This window comes from Anopheles ziemanni, chromosome 2, assembly GCF_943734765.1.
Source record: "Anopheles ziemanni chromosome 2, idAnoZiCoDA_A2_x.2, whole genome shotgun sequence".
In the NCBI taxonomy this organism is placed as follows: domain Eukaryota; kingdom Metazoa; phylum Arthropoda; class Insecta; order Diptera; family Culicidae; genus Anopheles; species Anopheles ziemanni.
Window position 1 is genome coordinate 2,438,955 of NC_080705.1, and position 26,046 is coordinate 2,465,000.

The 26,046-nt window shown below is 46.0% G+C and overlaps 1 protein-coding gene and 2 non-coding genes across 4 annotated transcripts in view; 1 reads left to right on the forward strand and 2 right to left on the reverse strand.

The window, feature by feature from the left end:
* LOC131281379 (probable G-protein coupled receptor Mth-like 1) overlaps window positions 1-26,046 on the reverse strand; it is a 135,006-nt gene that overhangs the window by 36,899 nt on the left and 72,061 nt on the right. The window lies entirely within an intron of this gene.
* Trnat-agu (transfer RNA threonine (anticodon AGU)) lies at window positions 9,478-9,551 on the forward strand. Its single transcript has one exon. It is a non-coding gene; the product is annotated as a tRNA-Thr (tRNA).
* Trnat-agu (transfer RNA threonine (anticodon AGU)) lies at window positions 22,478-22,551 on the reverse strand. The gene has a single exon. It is a non-coding gene; the product is annotated as a tRNA-Thr (tRNA).

Below are 26,046 nucleotides of genomic sequence, written 5' to 3' on the forward strand. Positions count from 1 at the left end.
AGAACCGGCAATCTGACGGGGTTGGCGGGTGATAATGCCCGACGAAAATAAACACTTCAGGAGGCTTGCTTGGTTCGTCGTTTCGGGGAAAGAGATTATTGAAATGGGCCCATTTTTCTGGAGCACGTTTGTTTGATGCCAACGTAAATATCGTTAATAACGGTGACATCTTTACAGGACTCCACGATAACGGATGCATGTAACTCACCTGCAATGAGATAAGAAAAATAAATACATGTTATTAGTAACGAGTTTATGGATTATTTATAATGTTTTAAAAAGTGGTTTTCATTACATTCTACTCAAATTTTCTTAAAAAGCATTGAAGACACAAGTAATTGTATTTTAAATCTAACATGAGCCTACTCAAACAGTATCCAATATCGGTGTTTGCCTAATTTAAATTGAGTTCCGGTTGGGAGCTGGTAGGTTTTTTTCCAAACCAGAACAACGGAAAGGATAGTACACTCCATTAGCTCAAATCACGCGGACACCGAACGACCGTTTAAGATAATAATCCGTGAAAAAACTCCCCTAAGCGTTGAACGGTGAAAACCCGCCTTTCTACCGTTTGTTCCTCGAGCGAGGGTTGAACAGTGATGCTTTTATCATATTTCATTTACATTGCAAACAGGGGCTTGCGGGCCTTCAGACCTTTCGGGTTTCCGATTTCACCCACGAAGCCAACTGGGGGGGGCTTCACTTCCGATAAAAAGTCCTGCCAAACGGGAACTCCTTCGTCCTTTGGCGTTCAGCGCCCGCGCAACAACCCAAAACCAACAAACTTTATGAAATCCATTAGAACAATGTAATTTATGCAAATTGAATTTGATTGCTTTCAAAACCATTCGACCGATGTTGATGGCGCTTGACACTCCTCTGTGTGGTGCTCTTCTTTTCTCACCTCCGTCTGGATAGTGCCAAAAATCTGTTCCAAATGTGATCTCGCCCAACAAGGGGGGGGGTGAAAATTAGAACAAAAGCGTGCGGAAACGAAGGACTACCGGTCGGTAAGGATCTGTCAGCGAAACGTGTCTGTGTGCGATTGGCCGAAAATGTGTCCGCTCCCAGGCTCGTTTGTCATGCACAGACGAGGTTGAGTATCATCATGTTCGTTATGCTTCCCAACTCTAGTTCGCAGTACCTTTGCCGTGGTTCAACATCCCCCAACACACAATGGCTGACCATCGGAAAAATTGGAACAGTTTTTAGAGGTTCTTGTTCGGTACCCGTTTGTGTGTGTGCAACATCCTGCCTCATAATGTTTTTGCTGGCTGGTTGGTCGGTTGACCGAAATGCAATTATAGTAGTACTGTGTCAGCAGCCGGAAAGGATTACGAACGGCGCAGGAAAGCTGTTGTCTGTCTCTGTTCTCGACATCGGAAAAACCGACACGACAACTTCCCGATTGACTATTATCATAATTGAGTGGGATTAGCACGCAGATCCACGGCGGAGTGCCAATTTCGATCTCGAAATCTTGCATACCCTCGGTGGACTGTTTTCCGATGACGAGCAGGATTTCCTTCGGGATGAATTTTTCCTCCTCACGTTGAGACAAAACAGAGAATACAACGAACCGAGAACGTATGCGATACAGTGGTTCATGTATCAGATTTAACCGTTTTTTGTGAGTTTCCATCACCAACATTCCCTCGTGATCATCAGGTTTTCACCATTTCCATCTAAACCCAACCGGTCGCTTCCCCCGAATGGCGTGCGGTTCACAAAGTCCTCACCGTGTTGGTGCGACTTTGTTGCGGATTAAAAACTTTTCTACTCGCATTCATGCACCCGATTATTGTCATTGCCCATTTGTGTGCAGCACAACGTACTCGACACCACGTTCTCTTCCCCCTTTTAAAATAATGTAATGTTGATGTACAACATCTTAAGTTTGTTTGTATCGCTTTGGCCTCGTTTCCTCGAGGCCGCAACATTCTATCAAACGGTTGGCATCAGCTGGCAGATTTGAGGAAACATCTGAGGTTACACGTTCGCTTTTCCTATTTGTACTCCAAGTGGTTGTTCCAGGATGAGGAGGATTATCGCAATGGAAAAGCTTTAAATGTTCCCGGAGGGTGTGTGTGTGTGCTGCGTGCTGAGGAATACAATATTTTACTTACAGCCGCCCCAAAAACTCCAAACCCAAACTGAGATTCGGTAGCGGCGAGTTGACGGGCTGAGAAATGAAGCGGAAATGCGATAAAGTTCCCATTACTCACCGGGCCTTTGGTTGTGTTGTGTAGGGGATATGCAACAGTCCACGGCGGACAGACAATGAGACGAACTAATGTTAAGAAGATTAAATGCCGCACATAAATTATGTCGAAGGTAGAAACCGAAGTAGCTTCTTCCACGGTTGAAAATGCGAAATTTGCTTGTCACGATCATTTTTCACCCGGCAGAAACATTTCAATAAATGGTTCGGTTTCCTTCGCTCGGTGAATCATGTCTTTTTCGAGCCAGCAGAACACTTTTCTGAACATCCGTAATTTTTCTCCCCCTTCAAATATGCCCTAATATCGTTTGGCCCACAAAGAGACCATCAATTTCCGACTGCACTATTTCCAAGCCGAACGAAAATGTTTCCGCAGATTACGTCGTCAGCGTTCGGGCTGGAGCTGGTAGCGCTACTTTCTTCGAGTGCAAAGGTCTCATTAGATCGACCGTTTGTACCTTCCTTAGAGTAAAAAAACCTCGCGGCGAAACATAAACCTTCCACGTTACCGTTAGCGGTTACGATGGTGGTTGGGTAGATGATTTTCCTGGAACATTTCGACACCTTTCACGACATCGTCCCGCTTTCCAGCCGCGCTCTCTTCCTTCGTGGGCCGTAACCTCTGTCAACGCTTGCGGATCTCGATGGCACGACCAAGGCATCACTTGTCCCGAGAAGTTGTCACGTCGTCGGAGGAAGACGATGCCTCAGACACACACACAAAAAGATGTAACATAAACCAAAGAAAAATCGGTGTCATTATGCCGTTTTTGTCCCACTGCACGGTGGCGGCGTTCTTGTCTTCTATCTCGGTACTCGAAGTGTAATTATTTTCACATAGTTTTCTAGCTTTCCCTGCACCACCCGAACCACCGTAGGCCGGATGACCGGGCTGCTTTTCCTCCCTCCTCTTGTTCGGATCGGAAGCAGAATGCCTCCCACCAGTGTTTCTGGGTTCACTCCACATTTTGTTTTACTTTCCAAACGTCTGGGTGTCGTTTCGGCGTCGGAGTGTGGCCGAACCTTCAACCGAAAGACTGACCACCGATCAGACCGGCACAGCGAAAGTCAGGAAAGTAAACGCGAGTCCGCCGGTGGCGGATTGATTGAAGGCGATAAATATACACTCGATTGGCCAAGCGGACTCGAAAGGTGTAGAGGTTATGTTTATTAACTGTCATAACAATTTGCTGAAGTTGCCCACTAAGATGTCTGGCGATCGACGGCGTGCACACCTCGTTAGTGGCCCCTTCGGTATCTGATGGATTTCCGATGAAAGTCTTTCTCACCCCGATTGGCAGCATGAATGGATTGTTTTTACTCCGTCCGCAGTGTTGCTTCGTATCATTCACGGTTGATTGGAAGAAAATGAACACGAGAAGCGATAAACTATTCTCTGTGTTGTTTCTATAATGATCATAAACTTGTATGGAATGCTCGAGGTCCTTTACAAAAGTACAAGAATATGTTTCAATATATTGTACCCAAGGAAATACATTTAATTAAGTTTCATTAGATCGTAGTGTTCACGTTTTAAATAGCATGAACCCATGGTATCCACCATAAATGTAGGCTTATCGCGCTCGAGGTCAAAAGCGACTCGCTTAACCTTTCACCCACCTTATACAAACTGATGAAATTTTGACGCTTTTCATCCAAACATACGGTCCCATCAACTATGGCCGGCAAAGAGAGAGAGAAGCTCCGATCCGTCAAACGCTATTTTGGAGGTTTTATCCCCATCCATTAACGACCCCGCTTGGGTGTGAAAAGCTCATCAAATTTGTCTCCCGAAAACCGACCAAAAACGGGGAAACGACATTCCAGCCAACATTAGCATAAACATATTAACCTACGGCGGCCTGCGCTCTGTTTTTGCTCTCACACGTGAACATTCTGGGGATTTTATGACCCATCCAATAATTTAGACCTCGCTACACGAAAAGCTCAAGGAAACGGTACGCGTGAGACGAGAAATTTCTTCCATTAGTGAAGGGCTTTCCACCGAAGACTTCGTCGTGTGAGGCGTCGGCCCAACACGGCCCAAACGGACAGCTCATCTGGCCGAGTTGTCAGTGCAAGTGTCAGTGTCACATTTTGTTGTCCGTTTCCGGCTGACGGAATGACACTTTATTGCTTTTTCCTCCCATAGTGTCCCGGGGACCGGGTGCTGGAAAGGGCAACGCACATTGCGTAGCCTACCTTTCGGGCGTTGCAGAAACGGGCTGTCAGTGTTGATAGGCCAGTGTTGCCAGCCAAACGCCAAACGCGTAAGTGCCCGAGGGAGCGTGGTAGTTTTTTCTGCAGTTTTTTTTTCTCTCTTTCGTATGTGCCAATTTGGTGCAGTCCTGACATGGCAACGTTCTGTCGACGTTCCAGCGGCTCCCGGACGCACCCCCGAAGGATATATTTGCTCGTCTATACGTGCTCCGTTACGGTCGAGCGAATGCGAATCTCATCATCTGTCACCAGAGGCCGGCAACTCGGACACCGGAAACAAAGGACAAGGAAGAGAAAGACGTGCATCCGGTTTGGTCGAATTTTTTTTTTCATTACTTTTCGCATGGTTTTGCACAGAGAGCCGTGGAAGTATTGTCGGTTTGTCAGGCTGCTGGGTTTTCCTTTTTTCATTGTGGCATGCACAGTCACTGGACCAACAACCTTCGGATCCTTTCAAACACTGTCCAATCTCTCTTATTTTCCCGCACAACAGGACCTCAACAACAATAAGACACACTGCCATCCGATTATTCTTTCCAGTCAGCTGCCGCTGCGGAAAACAGGATAATGATAGAAGACCGATGTTCACCGCACATCCACCCTCATATGCAAGCAAGAGCTTTGCTTGTAAAATCCTCACCAAATGTGTCGAAATGGTCCACACAGAATTACAAAACATTCGTAGAACGCACACTTACACCTCAGATTATCGATGTCCGATTGTTATCCGATCTGAAACGGGTGTCGAAAACGTTCCCTTTCCGGGGTTTTCGTCCTATTTTCGATGCCTGCTCCTTTTTCCATGAAGGAAGGCCACCCTAACTTTTGATCAAACAGTGAAGAAGTGTGAACTTGTGACACCTTTTCCTACTAACACATTTATTCCCTCACGTAATCGAAGGTGTTCTACAGATTTTCATATCGAATATCGTTATATGTATTCCTGAAGGGAAGGAGATTTGGTAGCTGTCGGGTGTTTAATGGTCTTGCAACTTAAATTTGGCCAAACATGACACCAAATCGTGTAGCTGTCGACATCAACGACACAACATAACGGAAATCGACGGCTCGTTTAGCCACGCTCGATCGGTTTCTGATTACTTCGTTTGATTCACTTCGGGACAAAAATATATCTGACTTATTTTGATTACGGTTGACGTTCGTTTTGGGATGAACTTCTGCCAGAACGTATCGAGCAGAACTGAAATGTGATTTGATGTTTTTTTTTATATGAACCCATTAATCAACCGTTTGAAAACATAAAATTTAATCAAGACATTCCGATTTTATTGAATACATAAAACCACATAGGGAATACCATATCATGTTTAATCGCTTTATTTTGGTCACATGTTTTTGAGGACATATCTCTGATAAAAATATGATACTTTATTTAACGGACCCACCAATAAACAAAACAAACTTTAAATGCTGCGTGCACAGAACTCGCCCACTACGATGCCGCAAATCACTACAAATAATGACGAAAACACATGCCACGGAGACACATTCGCAACGGCGCATAGCATGCGTGCGCCAAACGCTTACCACCCGCCTAGCCTTCGGGGTGGGTGTTTGAATTGAAATTTCCGCACGAAAAATCAATTATTCAAAACTACAAAACTGACCAAACATTCGATTCCGGGTCGCCCACGCGCCCGGCTTGCGGATGATGTTTTGCGCGCGCACGCTCGCGCTTTTCCTCCCCGGGAGGTCGGCCTCCTCTTCAAAAGACCACGCTGGTTTTGCCAGAACACCCCGAACCTGGTTGGTATTTGGGTGCGCGTTTTCAGCGATAAAAACCACCATAGAGCAACGCAGATAAAAGACGAAATAAGAGCTTCACCACGCGGGAAAGGTGGAAATGGCATTGGAAAGCGGTCAATGATAGAAGGTGGGAAGAATGCCTCGGTTAGCGATGATGCATCTGCATGCAACGAGTGGTCTGCACACACACACACGAACGCCGGATGCACGGAAACACGTGCTGCTGCTGCTGTGAATGTTCGTTATTTAGAGCAATTTAATTGCGATTTTCCAATGAACTAAAGCAAAACATGAACGGTACACGCACAAAAACTCAATAAACTGCCGCTGATGATGACGCACAGTAGCATGCGAGGGTTTTCATACGGAGGCTGATTAGAAAAGATGAAAAGAACTCGCCCGCCATGTGGCGGAAGGGAACCCGTGAACGGTTTTATGCACATAAAGCAATCAATTGCTTTTGTGCTTCCGAAACTGCACGAATGAACAAGATTAAATTGTTTTAATTTTACCTACAAATTTTGAATTTGTTTAAGTGAATATTTCGAAGCTTTTGGAAATTCTAAAATTAAGCTCTCCAGACAGCAGGTGGGACGACCCAAAAATTAAGTGTAAATTCGATTCGATGCATTTGCGATCCACAGAACCGTAAACGGTTGGTTGGAACTGAATTGCATCATACTCTTGAGGTCCATGAACCGATTATTTCTTCCTCAAGAAATCGAACAAACAAAACACGACACCCCTGTGTGTCCATCGTCGTTCTAAGGCAAATGGGCAGGAACCGGATTATTAACTCGAACCACCTTTGGCGCGAGTATTCGTTTCGTTCCGCGTCCATCCCTCCCTCTGTTAATGATTATGTCATTAGGAGAGGCAGCGACGGAATTTTTCTTACCGACTCCCACGCTGTGCCAAAAAAGGACCTCCACCGACTGCTGGATGGGCGGATGATGCTGAATTGAATTACTCTCGGATAGTTTGCGGACTGAGGTTGATACCAGTCTTTTTTTATATTCTTCTACTTTGAATGTCGTTGTGGCGTACTGCTGGCCTTTGATTCCGGCGAGCTCTGGAATCGCTTTATCCGCTTCTTCTTCACCGAAATCTGATCCGCTTGAATGGCAAACGCAAAGAATTAAATTTCATTCAGCTCCTAATGGCGACTCGCACAACCACAACTCGGTGGGGAGAAAATGCAAAAATCCCACACTAAAGCCTCAACTTGAGACCAGTTTTTCTTTGTGCTCCAAATGCAATGATTAATGTTTTCCCCTCTTGTTAGTCTATTATGTTTGTGCAGCGATGAAATAAGTAAATCGACATTCCAGAAATTTCAATAAAATGAAAACTTTTTCGTAGTGCACCATTATCGACAAAAACAAAATGATAGCTCTTCACTTTAAAACGTTGTAATGTAATTGATACTATCGTAGAGTCTTTTCTGTCGTCAAATATACATGATTCAAAGTTCAATAGTATGCATCAGTATTTAGTGTTTAAAAACTTATCGCATGCAACATGGATTATCGACACGAAACACGAAAAGCGAAATATCATCCTCTGACTAATAGGACATGACAAGGACGTTTTAGGGCCCTGCACTTTGGGTAAATTACAACGCTCCATCATCAAAACCACACGCGGATGAACTGCGATAAATTATGAAAGGCCTAAAAAGCACCTATTTCCTGCCGATGACACCCGCCCTCCCATGCTACCTCAGGTTCAGTAAATCAAAGCGAACTTCAGCAGCAAACTCATCAAAGGACAATTTGAGCCATCATTTTATCATCAATCACTTTGGCACTTTTGATCCGTATCGGCGACCCGTTTTGCCCTCCGGCCGGCCTTTCCGGCACGTAGTTTGATTATACAAACCGGTGATGACAGGATGTGGTATAGGCCTTTTGACCGTAAAAAATAGATCAATGCGGTAATGCAACGATGTGGGATGGATTGAGTAGACTGAGCCAAAACTGAGGTTCAAACTATGCATGAATTTCAGGATAGTTGATGAGGACGGAATTGCAGATGCACACACTTCCGAACGCACACGGATTATCCTCAGTTCGTTTCGCTCCGATGATACTCAACGCCTGGATACAACGTTTAATAAACACGAACGCACAGCCAGATCGTCCTTTCCGGTACCATCATTCAAGTGTCATTAATTATCCTTCATAAGCCGGCAGTGAGACCGTTGTCCTCATGCTTCCGGATCGAACGCGTAAAGCGGAAGCACCGAGCAGCAGTGGGCTAGGATACTTTTCTGCCAATTCAGCATAATTAATAGCCATCGAGCGTACATTCGTCCAAAGGGCGAACAAGGGCTAGGGCACCATACCGTACCGGGTGGAATTTTTATGAGTTGTATGAGGAATTTTGGCTTTGCATAAAAAAGTTTTTAAAACAAAAATCCAAACATTCAAGTGTGTTCCTCCGGCGTGGACCAACTGTGGAACAAAGTACAAACAAGAGCCAAATCGGAAGGAATTAGTGCTAAAGCAAGGGCAAGCGGGAGCGAAGGACAGCCAAGGAACGCCGCCAAAACAACAAGCACGAAAGTAAGCCAATAAATTTGCAACGATCAAAATCGAACAAATAACCAAACGAAGGGCAGCATCCCTGCATGCGTTGCATTTACGTTCCACAACGTCCACCAAAAAAAGCGTGCGAATGAAAGGATCGGTACGCAAACCGATCTTTGCAGTGTGCGCCAGACAACAAAAACTGAATAAAAAAACCACATAGACTCACAGAAACAGAAACGTAAACTTTTTCGCGAAAACAACGCACGAGAAGGCATACACAACAACATGACCAGGTCCCTTTCCACTCGACGCGAGCGAGCGAAATTCGGGTGTCGTTTTCCCCGCCGGTTAGCTCTAATGAAAACGGCCAAACCGAACTCCCCCCTCCTCTCACCCTTCCGAAAACGTGTGCCAAATGTGCTGCAAACATCGTTGCGATCTGGTAGGCCATAAATATCCGGATAAATCATGTGAAAATATGAAAATGAATCATTCCGCCGATTTGGGGGGGTGTTTTGTAGCGCCGGAGTGGGTGAGTGTTGTGCATATGTGGGATGAAAATCTTGCCGAGATTATTTAGCCAACATGGAGTGGGATCTTTAATAGAAACTTTATGGAAAGTCTACGTATAGAGACTAAATAAAACTTTAGCAACACAAACCGCGGTTGGTTGAAACATGTGGACGATCTTGAACGGCGACATTCAGTAGCGTTTATCCTTCAGACAAACACAACGGCGCCGTGGCTTAGTTGGTTAAAGCGCCTGTCTAGTAAACAGGAGATCGTGAGTTCGAATCTCGCCGGAGCCTATACTCGCAAAGCGTTGAATCAAAAGAGCTGTGAGTGTGTAAACTTTTGAAGTATTTTTGTGCTAAAGTATTAACAAAAGAAAAGAATAGTATTACGAATTATTACGAAATATCTAATAACATACATGGTAAAGTCCGTCCAGTCTTAGAAGAGAGCAAAAAGCTGCATTAAGACAATCATAATATAATATAACAAATAAAGAATTATTTATCGCCTTTCAAAAAACCAAGGAAACCAGAAACTATACTGGATGACGACGCTAAACGCTACTGGAAATGTGAAGATACGCTGTGTTCCATGTTTTTTAAACCGTGTCTCATACGCGTAGGTGTTCGACGAGGCGTTGGCGTAGGCGTTGCGTGTTTCATGTTCGACGCCGACACTGTCTACTGGAACAGCGGTACATTGTCAAATGGATTTTCGCATAGCTAGCTGCATGGAAACGAAAATAACAATGTCCCGCATCTTGTTTCATCGCTTTTCATTGCATGACTGTTCTGTTCTGTTCTGCTACCGAACATCGCGACTACAGGCCTAACTGGCGAGAACTAGGAAGAATATGTCACATGCGAGTCGGGTCCATTATTCATAGCAACTCCTACTACTTCCCACTATACGGGGCGAGTGCGAATTCAATTAGAACGAAACTTCTCTGCTGGCGTACTCTTTTGCTTTGTTGTGCATGCATCCTTTGTCGAGTGGTCATTGAAAACATGATAAGTTTCAAATGCTGCTGTAAGAAGCATAAAGCAATTTCAATTAAATTGGTACTACTAAAGGACTTCTATGGAATAATGAAAGAAAGAGTTTAATTAGCATTTCTCTACGTGACACGACAAAGCACGCACGCGCTAATCGCGATGAACCTAATCCGTGGTGGAAGGCTCGGTACGACTCGCTCATTCTCGCGAAGGCGTTTAAAAATTTAAAACATCTTATGCCATCGCTCACGCGGACCGGAAGTCTGTTGAAATGGACAGCGGGACATGGCCGTGCTCGAGCGGGTACGAACTCGAGCGTGTAACTATAATTAGCGATATCCTCATCAACCGAACGGTGACCCGAACAACCCATGTTCTCGCGCCGTGCGGTCATTTAAACGTACGTTTTTATGTTCATCCTTTCTTTCACAAACTGCACATGCTTTCCCTGTAAGTGCTAAAAGAAATGAATAAAACCTAATGTTCGCGATAACGGAACGCGAACATGAGAAAAACCCCTAACCCGTGCCGAAGACCTGCAAATGAAGAGAAAGACCGAAAAATGTGCAACGCGGGTTTACACTTCATTTCGGTCGATAAGATTTTAAATGCTCCGCCGGTCCAAGATTGAAGTGAATTAATTTCATTCATTAATTTCAATTTCAAGCATCCACTGCTGCAGCAGTCGTGTTCGCTGAAACACATTCACAACCGGGTTGACGAATGAGAAGCTGAATGGGAAGCGAAGGAGCCGTCCGTCACTAATTTAAAAAAGACGTGGACAATATTAAAGGCAGATTTTAACCAGAACTTCTTCTTGAGTTCTAACTCTTTCTTAAAATGAAAAAATCGTTCACTTCCGCCCGACCACAGTTTTGGGACTGCGTGTGTTGGTTGTGGTGGAATGGACGCTAATTGATCCCAACCAGAAGATGCCGAGGAATGTGAAAATAGGCAGATGAGATAGGGAGAGCGCTTCACGAACGCGATAACCCTTGCCCGGGACCAAATCTTTACGGCCGTTTCTAATTACATTAATTACGTTAATATTTGCAGGGCCGAGAGGATTTCCTCAATCATATGGCAGACTGTTTTATTTACTCCCAAGAACTTGTTCGTTAGAGTTTTTGTGATTCAATAAACAGAGCGGTTTACACTTCATTTCGGTCGAGAAGTGTGTTCTAACCGATTTTCCAATCAATCTCTCTATCATTTATTTTTAGCCTAACGTGTTTGCATAAAAAGATTCAGCTTTTTTTCCCCTTGTCGTCACCCGTAACCACTTTCACTTGCATCAACGTATTGCCAAATTACACAGCAATCTATCAAACAGCACCCAAACCGGTTGCAATGCGGCTTCCGCTGATCCGGTTTCTCGTGCCATGCCGGTGCACTTTCAGTGTCAAACATGACTTTCACTAACTTGCTACACGGTCACGGACGGTTTTCGCTTTCCGTCGGGATGCATCGGGCGAGATCAGCATCTCATCCATCCTCTCATCTGCCACCGTCCGTCAAGGGGCGAGATGGCGCAGAGCAGCTCCGGGAGGAACAGGTCGAACATGACCACTACCGATTGCCGGTGACGACGCCGATAGTGACGGCGATGATGTTTGATGCATTCCGCCTTCACGAGCGTCCGCGAATGCATTCATCGGACCTCTCTCGGGCCATAAATCGTGTTCCATTCCATTGAAGTCAATCCGTGCGTCGTCGTCGTCGGCGAGGAAACGTCATTAATCTTCCGGACGCCGGGGGAAAAACGCGAAAGTGAAATGATCATCGACGACGGCGACGCAAAAGTGCATCTCATCATCATCATCGATGCATGCACCGGTGGAAAAAGGAAAAAGAAACAAACTTGAGCCATCAAATCATTCTCCACCGTATAAATCGTTTCGTCTTTTCGGCAAGGCCGTTTCGTGCAAAGTGAAAAGCCCTTGAGAAAAAAGGGGTTGTGGGAAAAAACGCTCCCAAAGGCCAAAAGTGGCTTGTCGCAACTTCGCCGAAAGGGGAGAAGAAAAGCGCACCATAAACATCTTCACTGGCCAGCACAAATAGCCTGCTCGAAGATTGTCGATGACCATTGACGACACACCAAGATGATGATGATGGTGATGGTGATGATGTACCATAACAGCAGACGCGAAGACAGACGATTACTTACGGTAAGGTGCAGTGAACGCAACCGAGAAGAAAACTTGCTCGCGGCAAGCAAATGCCCGCGTTGCACCGGTGAAGGGAAATTGTAACCCTCGGGGAATGAGATGCAAGGGCAGACGTAAACGCACACGAACAAAGTGAGTCACTTACCTGCGAAGAGAGAAAAAATGGAGAAAGGAAAAACTGTTACTATTATGATAAATAGGCAAATAAGTGGTGGATGGATGAATGGATGAAGGAAAAATGAGCGATCCTTTCATGAACATGGGGGGTGTGACATGAAAATCTAATGCAACCCCCCGTATATGCAGTTCAACGTTGATGCATAAGGTGGTGCATTGACATTTTTCAAACAGTGTGTGGATGAATTTTTCAGTGAAAGTTCTCCCAAAGGTGAACACCAGAGGAGAGACCATTCACCATTGGTTTTCACTTTCCCTGTTCGATGCTGGACGGAAAACGTCATGTAAATGGGAGGAAAAGCGGCGGGATAAAAATTACACAGCCGTGTCAAAACCTTTTCCATGTCAATATTTATGGCTGAACGCTTGGCTTCGGTAAAAAAAGGGAAGCATCGTTCAAAAGCGCCTATGAAGGTGACACGACAAACAGAAAAAAAACCCACCCTCTGCTTTTCCAATCCCAGCAAGATCAATGTTTTCATCTCTCCCTCTTCCCCCTGATCTTTTCTCTTTTTTCCCACCTCATTCCCATCAGGTGGCCATTCCTGTTGTCGCAACCATCAATCACCGAAGGGTTATAAGCTCGTATCATATGCGCATTCCTAATATCGGCGGCAAAAGTGACGCATTCTATCTCTGCCCTTCATCACCCGCTACCCCCCGCCAGCCCTCCACCAGTATCCCATTTTACAACACTTTGTGTGTTCAATTTCCCACACTCATATAACGAGAGGCCCACGTTTGTACGGTTTGCGGCATCTCGACGCAAAAGTTAGCTTGGAGATCGTTTGATTTATGCTGCATCCAATCCAATGCAGCCCTCTCTCTTCCCTCCACCCTGTCCGACGGAACGATAAGCCTTAAATCTGCAATTCAGCGTTAATCGAAACAAACGTTCGGCCGGTGTTGGCGTTTGCCCCATGATTGGGAAACGTTGGGACCCGCAACCTAGACAATGTTACAATTTAATAGAATTCCACCTGATTGCGATACTGTCATCGATATCGGCGTGATTTTACGTTCATCCCGTCGTCGCCATTCGAAGGCGACCCTCGGTGCGGTGCAATACTAAAAAAAGCAAACGCATTCTGTCGCCCGATCGGCGTGCAGTTAACTATCATAAATCATTTTCGGCCCCGGTTTGTTAGCTAGCAAGCGGTTCCCATCGCATGAGCGAGAAACCAGAAGCCAAGGTTTAAGGAAAGCGCCAGGGTAGGGAACCGTCTGTTCGCTACATGAGCGACGAAGAACGGTACAATTTTAATTGAATCAACATCCTTCAAACGAGTCCCGCCCGTTAATAAAGTGGGCAACTTTTTCCAACCCCCGGCGATCTTTGCGGCCTAGCGTCTTTATACACCGTTTTATCTTCGATTCAGTTTCGCTGATCAACCGAGTTGATTCGTTCGAGATACCGGGAAGGCGTCTCAAGAGGATTATCATAATTATCGTTTATGATCGTTTTCGAGATTGCAACGATCGGCTGTAACGATCATTATGACAGTTTGCCAGTCGACAATGGCCAGATTAAAGCCTACGAACGGGATGAAACCACACTGTTGACTTTCCACTTTTCGCTAAGCCTCGTCTTGGAAAGTGCAACTCTGTCCAAACAACAATCACTAGATCTGTTCCCCGTGTTGGGTTGTTCATGCGCGAATTCTAACTGTACCCAACCAATAAGGGGGGTTTTCTTGTGTTGTCTCGCGCGCGATCGTCTCTCGAGCATGATCGCACAAAGAGGCGTCTGACCTTTCCGGCGACGTCTGGCGCGACTCTAGCCGTCACTTTTGCGACCATACTTACGGATGTCACATAGTTGAGCCGGACGTGGATCACAACAAGATTTAGTGAGTGTGTCTGCGCCGGCAGACTGTTGGCAGAACGGGATCGTAAATCACCTGCGATCATGGGTTGTGCAATAATGGTCAGCATCGCGTTGAGGCGGTGACGGGAGAGTTTGAACACACTCTTAAACACACTTAAACGGGCCGCGGAGGAAATGGGTATTTAAACATAACATCGGTTTCACCCCGAAGATCTCCAGAAGCGTGATCTTAAAGACCGTTTGCTTGTCGTGTTTGACGAACCATTCTCCGGTCCTTCTCCGTTAGATCGCCTTCTGGAAGTGACATGCGACAATGGGTTTCCATTGGGACTGGATTGGGTATTTTCCTCGTTTAACACTCACTCGTTCATGCTCTGATTAAACTTTGGAATGCAAGACTGGAACTTCTGCCAGCCCGAGACAACAAAGCGGAGGTGAATTTTCCAGTTGAAAAGCATACACATTCCTGTGGTCGAAACCCGAGAAGAAGCTCTCCAAGGAGGGAGCACTGGCTACGACCCGTTAGGTTTCAACTTCGAACAAGTAAGCATGTGCTTCATGTTGATGACCAGCCTTCGGAAGGAAAGAGAGTGAAAACCACGTCCCGGGAGCGCCATAATTGTCCGGTTTTCCAGGCTCAATTCCAGAAGCCTTCAGTCGACTCGCGTTTGCGGTACGCGGCATTTATCGTCAATTAGTGATTGCTGTTTTTATCACCGTCATTAAAGCTTAAAGAGCCGAGAGTGTGTCGTCAGTGGGCCGCGGGGCAAATGCCGACTAAGGACTATGGAGGGAGGGTGAACACCTGCCGGGTGTTTGTCAACGGTTTGACCGGCTTCAAAATGCGACCTCAAGAGGAGGCGGTGACGGTCGCTATCGGCGAGTTCCGGTCGCTTAAAAGTCTAATGACAGAAATTATTCGTGTTTTAATTAAGCTGAAAATTAATCGGTGCAATGTGACCGTCGCATCCAGGTTCTCACATTGTCGGTTTGTGATGAATTTTCCATCCATCCCCAATTATGAAGGTTGCAATTGACCTGATCGGCGGAAAGGGGGGGGGTTTCATATTTCAACGACGAAACGAGCGATCTTTATCACCTGACCACAGCCTGATGATTGTAATTTTGGATGAAACGGTTGCACCAAGCCATCGTCGCCTCTACGCCAAGGTTCATTTTCGATTCATTATTTAGCATAATTATTCAAAACGAATTCATTCACTAGTTTTGTTTTCGCTCCATGTCTTATAGCTGATTGATGATAACCGCTCTGGGAACACTATCACACAAAAGTAACGGACGAAGGGGAAAAAACAAAACCATAAACAATACCAGCCAGTCGAACACCTTGTAATTAAGGTCCCAAGTCGTAGTATCGGTTAATACCTGCGTCGTAATATGGCCGAAGGTGAAGTGTTTCGTTGATTTGAATCGATGAATCTTGCCACAACAAACCAGTTCCCAGTCAATATGCCCTTTTTCGACAGCAAGGACACGAACTACGATATGGGTACCTTATACTAGCCTTCTTTTGCCTCTATAGTAACCTTTCTTTGGACAGGACCCACTAGACCTTATCAATAGCTCGGTTGTCCTCTCAAGGATTTATAATTTCGTCGTTCGTCCAGATATAGCAAGGCCCATTATTAAAAGAAACAATACATGAATGCAAGGACCAGAAAATTGCAAAGAAGTCCATTACGACAAAATGGTGAGTTAAGTGCAATTCTTATCAGGCAACTTATTTACAGTAACCATTAAGAAGCTTGCTGAATAATGGAAAACATTCTCATTTCATAATGTAAGCCATTTGAATCCTTGGAGTAAAATAAAAAATTATAAATAGAATTGTGGACAACAAGGTAAGATCCCAAATCTGAGTTCAAACAACCATAATCGTTACGTTAACTCACGTGCGCTTTGATTCGGGAAGGGTCAACGGGAAGAGATTTGTAACTGGAAAGGGTTACAAGCGAACGTATCCTCTAAGAGCAGGGAAAACCGACTGTCCACTCAAGTTACGGTGCAATTATAAATATTGATCCGTCTGTCTGCCCGATCGACCAAACGCCGATCGAAACGGCGAGTCAAGAGCTGGGATTTATGAGTCCAGCCAAGGCAAGCCAAGGTGTCTCGACTCGACGTGAAGGAAAAATTACACACGTTTTCCACCATACCACTGTCGCCATGGCGGCGAGCCGCTTCCCAGAGCCAGAACCGGCCGGAACGTTTACGAGCATACTGATGAGTGATGACGCTGGTAAAAGCGGAATGATGACCGTCCCCGACACTTGCCTGCCTCAGGGAGCATGAGGACGAGGATGCTTTCCATCCGGGGGGTGTTTTTCGGATCGGGAGGATGAAAAACATGATCGGAATATGACCGTTTCCGATTAAACTTCCCAATCCCGAACCGGTGGCGGTCGGCCGTCTGGAAGCTGACCAGCATCGACACGCAAGTGTCGTGCTCGGTCGTGCATGTGTTTTCGTCACGTAATTGATTGAAATGCACGGAACGGGTTTACTGGTGGGAAAATTCAATTAAAAATTTCCACGGGCGTTCTACCATGCGCTCTCTCTATCCATCGATCAGTAGTAGCAGGCAGAATTGGTTTGAGCCAAAACACGCATTGGGATTGAGTGAGGGACAGCAATTAAAGTAATTTCAAAATGTTGCAGTATCACGTGCTGAACATGATGACGAGGAAACTATTGTGGAATAATAACTAGATTGAATGCCACATCCGTTTTAGCTAATGTTATACATTGATGAAATTTTGCGGATGGTAGAAAACAAGTTGTGCGGATAAGTATCGGACATCAAAGATGTACGCCAAAGCCTCTCAATAAGTAAGACAGCATAGAAACGCTGAGTACATACTACTTATCCACTTGCCGTTGTCTGGGTGATTGTTGTACTCAACCGCTTAAATAATGTCGTCGCCTCACACTGAGAGCTTACGATTTTCCGTACGAGTACTATCGACTGAAATCGATGGCCAACCGAACGACGTAATCTGCTACGCCCTAACAACGCCCCATCGAAAGAGCTCGCAGTAAAGTATTCTTCCTTTCGAGACCCCATCAATCCATCCTCAAGTATCGCTCTCGCCTCCCAAAAGGTGCTTAACGTTCGGCCCGGAGCTGTAATGCTACCTCCTGCATTCGACGAAACACTCGTCATTTTACATGCTCGAGCACCAGCACAGAGTACCTGTGTGCCGGAGTATATGCAGGAACTAATGGGTTTAACCTTTTTGCCGACCCGCGCATAATAATCCATTTTCCATGAAGTGATTGCCTTCGCTCCTTTTGGCTATGCTCATTACACATCGATGTTGATTAACGGGGTCTCGGGGACGCCGTTCAGATATGATGTGATCGGAAGACGATGATGTGTAGGTGGCACGAATTTCCCTCAGTCTTCCAAGCGAACGAAATTGAATGTCGTAATGGGCGGCAATTTGCTCGTCGATGCCGAAGCATGTCATCAAGTGCAATCAATTTGAGAGTGCGGAAGGTGCAGCAGGTTAGTTTCGCGTGGGAAAACCTCGCGTGGGCCTTTCCTCCTTATTGTATGCAGCGCAGGTTCAGGGATGTAAGTTCTCAAATTTTACAAAAGTCACAATCGATCAGCACAGAGATGGTGACTCGTGTCATACTACTTAACCTTTATACGAGTAGGACGTGCATCCATAATTTCTCAAGTATCCGATCGCTCGAGGTTAGTAATTAAATGAACTATGTTTACGAGCGACGATGAACGAGCTTGTTCCGAAGGCTACTAAGATCTAGTCCTTTTACTTACTGCCTACTATGATTGGCTCACTCTCGCTCAGTTTCAATGGATTCAAAGGGAATTCCTTCCATTAGCGCAATGTCTCGCAGGTCCCATTCGGGTTCGGCACAATTGGAAAATAATGTCTTCATAAACCATTACCGGCGATATTGTTCCGCAATGGCAATTCGCGACGGCATAAAAATTACCATTGGGCGTTACGCGTCGGTTCACAATTGCGTAGATGCATTTAGCCGTGAGCCCGGCGGAACGAGCACGAGGAATGCACATTCAACGACATGTGTGTACAGCCTCTTGCAGTGTGCGCTCTTTGATCATTTGAATATTTATGGAAGCTTCGGTGCGCCATCGCTCTCAACCAAGCAGTTGGCGCAGTCGAAGGGGATCGTCAGGGTATACACTTATGGACGCGAGAGTTTGAGTACCGGGGATCATATTCAACAAGCGGTCCCATGCCGGTGGGCTAATTTATTGGCAACTCTTAAAGACCTGTTGCATTATGAATGCAATATGCAGGAAGGTCGTCAATGCAATCAGTGAGCAGATTTTATGGCCCGCGCACTAACGTGGTCATTCTGGTTGCGGTGTGTTGTCTCGCCCAGCATCACCAACGTCGGGTATCCCATATCGGTGCGACACTACCTTTGATAGCTGGGTGGTTTATCCACTCCGTCCAAGTCCATCAACATTCAAGGCACGGTTTCACCAGTAGATAAAATACCCACCCCACCGAAGCAGGCAACTGACTAAGGGATCGTGTGGCGTGAGGATTGTCTGCGTCAAATACGGTCAATGATTTGACGAAATGGATGTAATGGCGGTTTAATGCCCCTGGCTGGTGATGGTTCGATCGTCATCCGATCGGCATAGGGTTTATCCACCGGGCCGCGCTGATAAGTGGAATTGACCCGAAATGGATGCTGTCCGTTTGCCGTTTGCATAATGTCGCCAGTTTAAGGTCTTAGACCACATCGAGTCTCCTACCTAAACGCTCGGTATGTTTAGCGACGTCGTTGGGAAGAAAAATCGGTGCCATTCAAGGTGTGCAAACTGTCATCCGACTGCCTAGTTTCGCAGTAAAACTGAAGGCCACTACCTAGAGTTGGCTAGAGGCCTGGTGAGAAATAGCTGACATCCGAGTCCCAACCAGCTCAACTTCAAGACATTCCGAACACATACACCATACGTACGCTAGACTGAGGCTGCAACTTGGATTGATAATCCAAACGGTGACATTTATCTCCAGCATTTCAGTTCGTAAACTACCTCCATCTTGCTGCTGCCGTGACCGTGATGAATGAGATTAGCCAACAATGTTGCGACTTGAGAGGAACTATCAAAACTCATCCTATTTCCAACGTCCCAGGTGGTGCCAACTAAATACCAACAATCCAATGCCTCAATCGAAACGGGATCACTTCCCGTTTCGCATCTTGACTGAGAGGAGAAGGAGGAAATCATAAATCCTCCGAGCCACTACACCGTTCCGCCGAGGATTGATTAAATCGCGGCCCGTTTTGGAGTCCCTTGGGTGGTTAGTTCTGGACAGTGGCGTATAAGGAAGCACAAGTCAACGAACCATGGACCATGTGGGGTGCTTCTGGTTTAGGCTCCCCCTGCCCCATCAAAAAACGGTTCAGAAGTCCACGGACACGTGCGGCGTCGTGTGTGTGGGATTGAACCGCAAAGCCGCTGCTTAGTAAACCAGTTTCCAGCGATGACCGACAAACCGCCCCAGCACGACTGACGGCCCCCAAAAAACAAGCCGCCAAACGACCGCGGGTCCCTTGAAATGATTTTATCGGGAGTGTGTGTATGTTTTTATTTCTTCGCCAAAACGAACGCGAAACGGGACTTTGGCGTCGCGTTCTATTTTGGCAACAAGTCGTGGCGATTAGAATCCGTTATCATAACACGACACGGTGAGGTCGCTGTTTTAATTCTTCCGCCAGCACACACGCGCCGGGTGGTAGCTTTATCGCTAACGACTCCCAAAGGAGCTTGCGACGATTTAGGGACAGTCCAAATAAAAGCTAATGGGGGCGCATCCGTCGACATGCAGAAAGGTATCGGCAATTTATGTTTACTTTCAGCCAAAACTGCACCGCGGGGACTAACATAAATAACTTCGTCGCTCGAACCCGCGACATTGCGACGCCATCACGTTAGGATTTTGGCAGCGAGTCCTACAACATTTGATCAAATCGCTCCCTTTTTCCCAATCCAACACCTGCCTTTCGATAACGATATTTTATTGAATTATCTTCGACCGATTCGAAACGATGAAAATACAGCCTGCACAAGTCGCACCGGTGTTTTGGTAGACGGACAGCATGTTCAGGACTAGAACAGACTATATCCGTGCGGTTCAAATGGTGTAGATGGTGAAAAAATAGCTTCAAATTTAATTAAAATCCTCAACCAAAGCCAACCTTCCAGTTCAGGTTCGTCATAGGTTCAGGTCTCAGGTTCAAAGAGGAACCCCGTTGCATTTCGTTTCACCTGCAGCTGCGCATTTCCCATCAACAGGATAGTTTCCAGGCGTTTTGTTCCACAACCCCTCCTTCCGGTGTTCCGATCGACATTCCCGCATTTGGAAAGTACACGACCGAATCAATCTAATTTCCGGCTCACATTTCCACTCCGTTGCTCACTCCTGCTCGGCTGTGCCTCCCTCCCACGGGGCGTCACCGAGCTGTCAGTCAGTCAGTCAGGTCATGATTTCCGGTTCACCGGGTTTTTGTGCCCCAATAATGTCGGACGGGATCTGATCAGAACGGATCGGATGCAATAAAATTTCTAATCCGATCTGGCCCAAAGATTCCTCTCGAATGCACCACCACCGTACGAATTCGTTCAACACTCACGAATTGATTTTGCCAATTCCGTTAGGTCGGTTCGTTTTCAGCTGCGTTGCTTGCTTCTTTTTGAAACTCGACTAGCTTTTAGTTATTCGCAAACATGGAAAGGGAAGTCTAGTATGCAAAATTAAATGTTTCTTTTCTCAAAGAGTGAACAGGGAGAGATAAATTAACATGTTCGTGTACCAGCGTGCAGCAATCGAAAGCCTTGCCAATCTTTCCCCAGACTCTTCTACGATGCTTTAATCGCTCAACTTTTTCATTTACAATCAGGTATCGTTTATGCAAATAGCTTATTAGGAGAGATTGTGTCCAACAACCGTCCCCTACTCTCTGCGCGATTTAAACGGATGCAAAGTTTTTACGGGCAATGATTAAACTCTTCCGAGGGAAACCTAATTTTCATCTTTTCGGTTTCAGAAAACTTGGTCAAAACCGACCCAAACTGTCCAGTTTACTTTTGATGTTGATCAGCGGAACCTCCAAGCAGCTCGGAAGCGTTCATTTATGGTGGAGTTGCTAATTTGCCTCTTAAATCATACCTCCTGTAATTTATGAACCTCCAAAAAGATATCATTAAGATATAAGCTTTTATCTGAAGACCATCACTTTGCCGGCACACGTTTAGAGAGGGGAAAAGAAAAATTACGGCCATTGGTTGATTGCTTCCATACCCTCAACGATTTGATCAATTCCAGTTGCCGTTTCAAATTTCCATCCGGTCGCAAATCAAGGCTCTCATCATTCTTCATCCCTTTACCTTATCCAACGGTTTCCATCTGTAAACTTTTTACTATCTTCCGACATCGAAAAAAGCAATGTTCTACAGTTTCACTCGGCTTCCCCGGTGGCCCCAACTTAACTCACGAATCCATCCAGCTTTGGACATGTTCTCCCCACCCCTGTTCCGAGCGTCGTTGGCTTGCTGTTTATTCAACTTTTTGTTTCTGCTCCTGCCTACAATTTGTACCAAGCTTTCCTTTTCCCGATGACCCAGGAGGTTGAGATTCGTGGCCCAACCTGGGAGGTAACGTAAATGTTTGTTTTATTTTTGACTCGACCGATTTTTATTCCTCACATACGTGAGGACCCACCGTTTCTTCCACCTTTTGGTCCACCATGCTGTGTGACGAGGAAAGAATAATCCAAAACAAATAAACCATAAATTGATGGGGGGGATGCGTAGGTCAATAGAAATTGTTAGCACAAACTCAAGGGTCACATGTGTCTGAATGAATCAAGCTGTAAAACATCAGTTCTGAAAAAAGAGATGTACGTCGCTGGCCCTTAGAGTATGATAAAATGGAAAGAACTATTATCAAATCATACACTTAATCTTTAATAGTAAAAAAGTATCGTTTGCGTAATCTTATCTTTAAACTTAGATTACTAGGCTCCGGCGAGATTCGAACTCACGATCTCCTGTTTACTAGACAGGCGCTTTAACCAACTAAGCCACGGCGCCGTTGTTACACTCACGTGGTCCAAAAGAAAACAGATTCAGTGCCAGCATCCCCTTTTTTACGAACTCCTCTCACGCAGACGGAGGAATGAAACAAGGCCCACCTTTTGTGCACGGATCACCCGTCACGTCTCGCATGATATCAACCCCTACTTTAGCGATCGAAGTGAAAGGAAGTTAAAAATAAACCACCCAAAGGCGTACGAAGGCATTCGGGAGGTGAAAAATAAACAAAAATGCTCAAAATTGTTGTAACACGCATGCTTTAAAATGTACCAGTCAGTGGGTTGTAAACTCGATATAGTTTTATCTTGCTGCTATTTGTAAATTTGTAAAATTGCGGGCAACATAAATTTCAACCCAAACGCTATGCGTTAAGTAGATTTATTCTACCTTGACACTGTGGGGAAAAAAATCGTAAATATTGGAGCCGCCGGAGCGAGGCGTGTGCCTCTTTTCTCCTTCGATTGGACGTTAATCATCGATCCCCGGGCGAGGATGAACGGTTATGCTACGCCGTTTCCAATAACTTATCTCCTCCAAGGTCCCGAGCAGTGCGCTTCACCGATCTTTCACAGTGCGCATGAGATAGCGGTGAAGGTGGATCACAAAAAAAACCCCTCGTCGGAGGAGGAGGAGGAGGGAGGGAAGCGATGAGATGCGCACACACGCGGCGAAAGTGGCAGCTTAGGGGGAAAATTAATGACAACAATTAGAGACCTCGGAAAGATGCGTCGCGCGCCTCGGAAAGCATATCACCATACCCCGGGGCTCGTCGAGGATCTCTTGTATGTGTGTGTGTGTGTGTGTGTGTGTATGCTTCTCACCGGTTCGGGTGCTTTATCTCGTATAGGAGCCGCCGTATGGAGATGATATCGGACGCCCGTGGTGAAACAAAACGTTGTGCGATACGCCAACCATGGGAAGCGGGGAAGTAAGGGCCGAGGGGGGATGTGTGAGGAAAGGCCCAGACCCGCGCATTTGTACCCGTGATTAACGACTAGCGAGGCATATTTTCCCTAGCGATTTATCATCGGACGCTCTCGTCGTGAGGCGTCTACTGTCCGTCCGAATGAAAATTGCTCCAACACGGTCGAACGTGGTCGGAAAACGAGAAGAAAGTGAGATCGTTCCCACTCCTTCCCTTTCCCCTTTACCACCCTACAACCGGATGTGCAAGTGCAAGTGAGTTATGGGGCACGATCTCGTGGAAAAATGGTGTCTTCTTTTCCCGCCCCGTACCGATGCGCGATTAAAAGTCGCTTTCGTTTCGAACGATGTAATCTGGCACAACATGTTGGCCCAGCATAACGAGAGAGAGGACCCAAACAGGTGTCTCCCCAGCGCTTGTCTCTTTCGCTTGTGTTGTGGGCGACATTTCTACCACCCCGCCACCCGCCTCTAAAACAGGCGGGGGAAAACAATTTTCCGACATCGTGACAAATGAATTATTGGATACACAATTTTTGCTGCCAGAAAAACAAACTATCCGTGTCGAGTGTTTGTGGGTGGGACGCATCATGTTACCCTCCCACCGGGCTCCCGTTTTTTTTTTGTTACTTCAAATCCCTTTCTCTCTTTCTTTTTAACACCATCTCATGTCTAAGCGGACACCCCGGCAAGCGGGCCGGTTGATGACCCTGAAAATTATACAGTCTATTAGCATAAATTAATACCTCGAAAAAGCAACGTAACGTAACGGGCTTCGCGAGGAGAAGAGTCGGACTCGGTTCTGTTTCAACGAGCGTTCAAAAAACCAGCTCAAACAGGCTCGAGACTTGCGACGACTGTGATGACATTTCGTTTCGTTTGCTTTACGTTAATGACATTAGACCGAATGGGAAAAAAGAGTGGGAAAAAACACGACAAGATAACAGAACATTTTGAAATGAAGCGAACACAAAAAAATCTTACACACGATGTGGTAACCTTTGGCGGGTGGTTGGTGCTTACATCAAATCAATTAAAATATGCTAATTTCCTCGAGTGACAACGGCAACAATACCACCCCATGCTGGTGCGCGAGAGTTGGTGGGAAACATGGCGCAGGATTTCGGGCCTTCCTTTTGGGGAAGAAGTATGTCAATAATGTTAAAACAGTTTATATTTAACTTGCTATAAACCAATGGAACCTAACTTGTTACCTGTTACATAAAATTTGCATTCCAGGTCACCACAACCACACGACCAAACTAATACCAAGTGCTTCGAAAAGCAATAAAAATGTCCACAAAAACCATTTACCCACACCAACGAGCAAACTAATTTCCATCTGGTTTAATTTTGTTACACTCGGAAAACAAACCCTGCGCCACTCGCCAACGCATTTTTCCACAGGTGGAAATGGTGCACGTCATTAGAAATCGATGGAACATATGCGAAGTGCGCGCTCGGAAGCGCAATAATCCGATCCGATCCGAGATCCCGGCCACTTCGTTATGCAAATAACCGATCTATGGCCAACGTTTGTGCAAACAACATCCCAACACTGAACCGAGTGTGGTTACCTGTGCGGGGATGCACTCGAGAAGGGAAGGTTTATCGATTGTTTTTCACCGCTCGACGGGGTAAATGGTCAATATTTACCCCAAAGGAAATGAATGGAGAGGGTGGGTGGTAGGAGGGCTGGCTGTTATTTTGCGGTTACACAAGCCGTAACACATCCCATTCCAATCGCATCCTCCCCGTCGTTGTTGTTGTTAGTCTGGAGGGTCCTTTTGCCTAGCCGCAATAAATAAACTTTACAGTGATTAATTGTTCCATATTTAAATCTAAATTGCATCATAAACTTAAGCCGACCGTCCCGGGTGATCCGGATTTGGTAGGAATGCTTAGGACAGATCCGACGGGGGGAGGGGGGCGAAGGGACATGGTTCGGGTTCGGTTGGTCAATGCAGCGGACTCCATTCACCGTTTGGAGACGGTCCCCAATGAATCCTGTCCGTCAAATACATCGCATACGTCGGTTCACGATTCCACTTTCTTCTCGCTGCTCGCACTTTTTAGCAAACGCCGCCGCCGCAACGACACATCTTTGTAAGAAGATTGAATGCAGTTGCATTGCCTCCGAGCGAGAGCCATTTATTTTAAGCCGTTCGTGGTTGGTTTTTCTTTCGTTTTCCATCTCTCGTTTCGGCGGAGTTTATTACCAAGGGGGTTAAGCTTGTCCGTCCCAGTACCAGAAGATCGGGAGCGCACGTGTGTGTGTGCATCGGACAAGCGCGCATTCGTTATGCACTTGTGCACAGTCTCATGCATTATGCAATCCGATGGTGATGGTGGTGGCCAACGGTTTACGCGCGATTGTGTCCGCGTGCTACACGCCGCTGGCATCGCGCTAAGCCGGAATGCACCAGGAATGCATTTACTGTCCACTTCCTGCTCCTTCTCCCCCCCTCCGCGCTGAGGTTAACCGGAGGGTGCATCACGTGCACCGATTTTGTCCGGCGATGCACCACAACAAGAACGTCGAATAATGAGATGTGTAACCAATGTGGA